Genomic DNA, 6,140 nt, shown 5'->3' on the forward strand with positions numbered 1-6,140 from the left:
GTCACAAATATATCTTGGGCTTCCAATGTCATCTATAGCTTTCTGCAAACCAGAATCTTGCAATTGAGGATCTGATACTGTTCCCTCCTTTGACTTTGGATTATATTATTTGCAATCCTTTGGTGATAGATAATGATATGCTTCTTCCACGTGGACTTGGTTAACATCTCACTTAGATGGCTGCTTGTTTGGAAACAAGCCTTTAAGACCCCAGATATTATTTTATCTGATAACCAGGCACCAGCTTCACCACACTTTTCTATAGCACCCATATCTTCTGTGTTACCTTCAGGAGGGTGCGTATTGAGTAGAGCCATATGTGGGGGTACCTCCCAAAACCTGGAAATTTTGTTTCAAAGCTATGTATTTAATTTTTTTTTTACAAAGCAACCTTATCACCTTCAAAGTACTCTCCATTACACTGAGTACATTTGTCAAATTTGCTGTTCCATTATTGGAAACATTTTTCAAACTCATCTGTTTGGTTGGCTGACAGCACCTCCCTCAGATTTTTCTTCACCCCTTCTACTTTGTCAAATCACTGCCTTTTTGTGTTCCTCTTCATTTGCAGAAACAAAAAGAAGTTGCATGGAGGGAGGTTAGGGGAGTAAGGTGAGTGGGGCAAGAGAGGCATGCTGTTTTTTGCCCAAAAAACGGGCACACTGATGACTGTGTGAGTAGGTGCATGGTTGTGGTGGCAAAACCAGTCCCCATCTGCCACAAATCAGGCCTTTTTTGTCTCACCGTGTTACACAATCTTTTCAGAACCTCTAAATAGAAAGCTTGGTTAAAAGTCTGACCTGGTGAAACATACTCCTGGTGCACTAGGAGTCAACATTTCATCCATTCAGGAAGCTGACAGATATCCAGAATGAGGTTTGTCATCAATCAACATTTCGCCTTTTTTGAAACAAGAAAACCTCTCACACTTGTGTTTTTCCCATAGTGCTGTCCTTGTAGGTTGTGTTGAACATCACAACAGTTTCTGCGGAATTTTTCCAGGAGCAGGAGACAAATTTCACAGCCTCGTGCTGTTCTCTTAAATCACCCAACACAAAATATGAGGTTTGAGCAAAATTTCTTCTACAAAAAAATTCACTGTGGCCAGAGCGAACCTTCCCAGGGGACCACTGGGTGTACTAACTCAGAGCAACTTGCTGGATGCTTGCCTGGTGGGAAAACTGTGTAGTATGAAAGCTCCACTCCGCCCAATGAAATTCCAGGTTTTCTGGAGGGCTATCCCCTTGTATGGGACCAGTTGACCAGAAGTTTTAGCTGTTGAAAACAAAGTTGGTGATCTGATATCTAAATCCCCTCATATTGGTGTATATATATTAAAATATAGAGAGAATATATTAAAATAATATAACATATATTTTTAAATAAAAGCAATTGCTGTAGACTGAGCTTATCTTGGTAACGGGCCCCACTCTCAGAGGTCTTTGTGATTATCATTGGAGATAACACTGGAGATGGCTGCTGCTGCCCAGGGGACACAGTTAGCTTTACTTGGGCCAAGCCTTCAGCTAACCAAGTTCAAGCATGCTTGGGCACTGGAGTCTAGGAGTGAGGCCTCCAGGTTGCGAAAGCTGCCCTTGTGAGTAACCAAGGGGTAGTCCAGTGGGCCTCTGGAGATGTGGCTCAACCTTCTTGTGTGGCGAGCATTTATTGGGAGACCCTACCTGCCAGCTTCTCTGGGAGGTGTGACTTGGTGACCTGAACCACACTGTGTTCTTTCATGCGCCACGACTGTTTGCCTTTCCAGCGCCGCAGTCAGCATCTGAATGGGCCTAACGCAGGCTGGAAAACCTTCAAAACCAAACTCCATGCCCTCGAGTCATTGATGACTCACGGGGACAGGGGACAACTGCTCCTGTGAGTTTCCAGGACAGTAACTCTTTCTGGGAGTAGAAAGCCCCATCTTTCTCCCAGAGAGACTGGTGATTTTGAACTGCTGACCTCGTGGTTAGCAGCCCAATGTGTAACCACTACACCACCAGGGCTTCTCTAAAGTGAGAATACGTGGCTATAATTACCTTGAAGTTCTTCAAGGTCACTAGGTCTCCACAGCAGGTCCGTAGCTCTTTCTCAAATGAGGTGTAGCAGGTAGCTTGTCGGGCAGAGGTTAGCATGCCAAGGGGTGACTTTGGACAGAGTTCCCTTTTTATTTCCCCAGAGACTCCACCCAGCATAATGATCAGTTCAGATCTCTGTTGTTCAAAAGATTTCTTAGCACCCTACAGCTGCTAAGACAGCTTCCTGTCCAACCTCCAGAGCACCGGCTGCTCAGCTCCCAGAGACATCGAGTGTGTTTCCTGCTCAGGTTACACAGAAAACTCATAAAATACCTACAGGCAAGCTTTATGGGTTCCAGTCCACAAACAGTTCAACTAAGCTTCTTTCCTTTGCGAGGGAATCATCTGTGAGCATTAATATATGCCAAAGACTGATGCGCGTGGCCCGTCCTTCTATTTGATCAGGTCGAATGCACTGCCTTGGGTCTTCGTGTTTGTCCAGGTCTGCTCCAAAGCGATGACCCCCTTTTTTATTGATGTTATTCCTCAAGGAACCCTGGTGGTATAGTGGGTTAGGCATTGCGTTGCTAACTGCAAGGTCAGCAGTTTGAAACCACCAGCTACACCCCCCCCACACACACACACACCGTGTGGGTGTGGGTGGGAGTATGAGGCTTTCTACTCCTGTAAACATTTACAGCCTCGGAAACCCACAGGCCCAGTTCTGTTATGTTCCAGAGACTTGCTCTGCGTCAGCATTGACTGGATGGCCGTGAGTGGGTTTTCGTCTATGTAAGGGAATCCGGTCACTTTGAGAAGGCATGTTCCATGTTGTGGCAAATGGAAGAAGAATCCAAGTACTCTTGGATTTGGGATTTTTTTTCTTCAATTAAGTGAAGGTGCGCTCATCTTTGACTCTTGGTGCTCAAGAGACTAATCATTTTTTTAAAACGAAGAAGAAAATATTGGCAATGTCCAAGACAGCATCCTAGGCACTGTCGGTGTGTGCAATCGACTCAGCTGTAGTTACAAAGCCTGGACAACTGGGGCGGGAGAGGTCATAACTGAATTCCGTTGGTGATTGTCCACTGAAGCTCCTCAGCCCTGCTGAGATAGCTCATGGATCACACAGCGCTGTTGTCCTGAGAGACTGCGTCTTTCAATAGTCAGCTCCCTCCAGGCCCTCAATCACGCATGCCATTCCCTTTTCTCTTCCTGGAATTTTGCATGGCTTCCGTTGTGCAGCAGAGAAGGGGACAGGGAACCTGCTGGGTGGTCATTGCTGTCTCACTGCCTTCTCTCTGTAAGAGGCTCTTCTGGCTTCGGGAAACCCTCCCTGGGTTCTGTGAGCTACACAATAGCAGCATGCTCCTGTTATTGTTGTTAGGAACCGTTGAGTCCATTCCAACACATAGCAACCCTTTGTACCGAAGAACAAAGCGTTGCCTGGTCCTGTATCATCCTCACAATTGGCATGCTTGCGTCCTTTGCTATAGCTAGTGTGACATCCATTTCATTAAGAGTCTTCTTTTTCTGTTACCCTTACTTTAGCAAGCACGATGCCCTTCCCCTAGGACTGGTCCCTCCTGATAACATGTCCAAAGTATAGGAGACTAAGTCTTACCATCTCTGCTAGTTCCACCATTTCATGTCAACTTGGTAAATAAGGATGAAGGGGTGGAGTTTAGCTTGTCAATCAGGTCACAGCCTGGTGATCCCTCCTTGTGGGCGTGGCCTTCCCATGAGGATCCTGGGACGACTTCTCTTCCTCCCTGGAGACAGGACACACTCTGTTTCCTATTCCTGTTGACAAGCTACATGGAGCCACGCTGATGGTAGCCAGGACCCTGGAGATGTGTCCAGTCCACTGCCATTGGACCCACAGAACTTTCCACCGACAGGCCTGTGATCATCCTGCATTCGGCATCATTGCATGTGCTGTGTGAGTATGAGGGGGAATTCATGGGCTAATATTGAACTTATAGACACGATCTGGGTTGGGCTGGGATGTTTTTTAAATATACAATTGCTCTTTGACAAAGTTCTCTCATACACACATCTGAGTGTCTCTGGATTTCTTTCTCTAGTCAACCCAGACCAACACACCATCCTTGCTTCTGGTTGTATGTCTTCCAAAATAGATCTGCTCTTTCTTCAGATAGTTCATAATATACTGATATTCTTCCCAACACCATAATTCAAAGGCATCATTCTTCAGTTTGCCTTGTTTGTCGTCCAGCTGTCAAATGTACAGGGAGCATTTGAAATAGACTGGCTTGGGCCAAAGTGAAAGAAATTTGGATGAGGTTAGTACTTAATATTTAATAACTGAATTTTTAAACATCATTAAGCTGTACCCACTCTGTTTAAGTACTTTCCTCTTTCAAGTTGCCATGAAAGACTCTTCACAGGTGAGATTCGTTGCACATCCGGGCTTACTTCTTTAGAATGTATTTGGAAGTATAGCTTCTAGGAGACACAGTGTGTGTGTCTTAAGATTTTTGATACAAATTAACTGAAGGACTCTCTAATGCTCTTGGATGGTGCCTGTGGTCCACAATGACATTGTTGTAGAACTTTTGTCAGGAAGATGAGTCACAGAAAGAAAGAATAACCTGGGTTTTCTCTCCTAACTTGGTTGATGTGAGACCAGGTCTTTGAAGCAAGAGAGATGGGAGGGAGGGGCTGACCACTGAATGCATCAGATGGACTCAATCAACCTAGCTGGGTTCCCATGTGTGAGGGATTGAGAACACCCGCCCCCCAACACACACACACACACCCTCAAAAGTTCTCACGACCCAGGAGTAATGGTGGGTCTGACGTAGGAGCCAGACCTTGATCTGTGTGGCAGAGAGATCTAGCTGATCTTCACACCTGGTTCCTGGACACAGTGAGCCTTCATTTCCCAGCATCCTTGCATATGGGGATATGGGACTGAGTTGATTGAAAGACCTGGCCCATCACACCTCCTCATCAGCAGGGCTCCTTGTCTTTCCTCACCTGCTAGCTTAAGCCAGATGAACTTGGTGACCTTACAAGTCATATCTGGAAGATAATGGAACTACAGAATAGAAACCCCCTGGATCGCTGAGTGACCATGTGGAGGAGAGCCCTGTAGAAACATCTATTTTTGTACGACATGTAAGGCAGAAATAAACTTCTCCTGTGTGAAGTCCCTGAAGAGCTGTTGAGTAAGCATTCTATTGTTAACCATAAGGACGGTGGTTCCAAGCCACCAGCTGCTGCTCCTTGTGAGCAAGATGGCTCTGTCTGTAAGGACTTACAGTTTCGGAAACCCAAGGGAGCAATTCTACCCTGTGCTATCGTCTCCATGAGCTGGAACTGACGGGATAGCAGTGAGTTTGCTTGGTTTTAGGGTTAAGCCTCTATCTGCTATGACAATTGGCATTATCTAAGTGACAATGTCCTTCTATTCTGTAAACTCTATGACCTTGCCAATGGCACACGCACGCGCTCTCTGTGCTCATGGCAGGCGTTCAGAATGGACTTCACAGCAGTGAGGAGTACTTGTAACACCAATTGAACTGATGAAGTTTAACTGATGGCCTTGATCTGCATGGCCTCCAGCACACATTTCCCCTCTGGCATTTAGAGAAGCAGAGTCTACTGAGTTAAGAAGGCATTGGGTCAGTTGTTGCTTAAAAAAAAAAAAAGACCATCACATTGTCTGTAGAAAGGAATTAAGGAAAAGTGACAGGGAAATATACATGGATTAAGCCCTATTGGGGGTGGGGGTCATAAAATACTGCCAGATGCATGCATTATGGGTGGGATCTAAGTGCTTTCAATAAGATAACTAAGATAAATTTGGCAGGAGAAAACAACTTCTCCCTGGGCATCTGATTATGTATATATTTATGGATATACTGCAATGATTCTAGTTACTAATCATAATAAAAGACTTTATGGGAGCAGAAAACCTCATCTTTCTCCCAAGAAGCAGCTGATGGACTTGAACTCCAGCCCAACTCATGATCTACAGATCTGTCGTCTCCTTTGAACTGTGATGGAAAGCATTGTGAGACCTATGAAACAATAGCAGCCAGTTTTGTGGAAAGGGATATCCACCATCCCTCTCCAGTCTTTGAATCGTGGACCCTC

Source organism: Echinops telfairi, unplaced genomic scaffold (genome assembly GCF_000313985.2).
Source record: "Echinops telfairi isolate 266 unplaced genomic scaffold, ASM31398v2 ScPeMD7_7468;HRSCAF=8506_1, whole genome shotgun sequence".
NCBI lineage: Eukaryota > Metazoa > Chordata > Mammalia > Afrosoricida > Tenrecidae > Echinops > Echinops telfairi.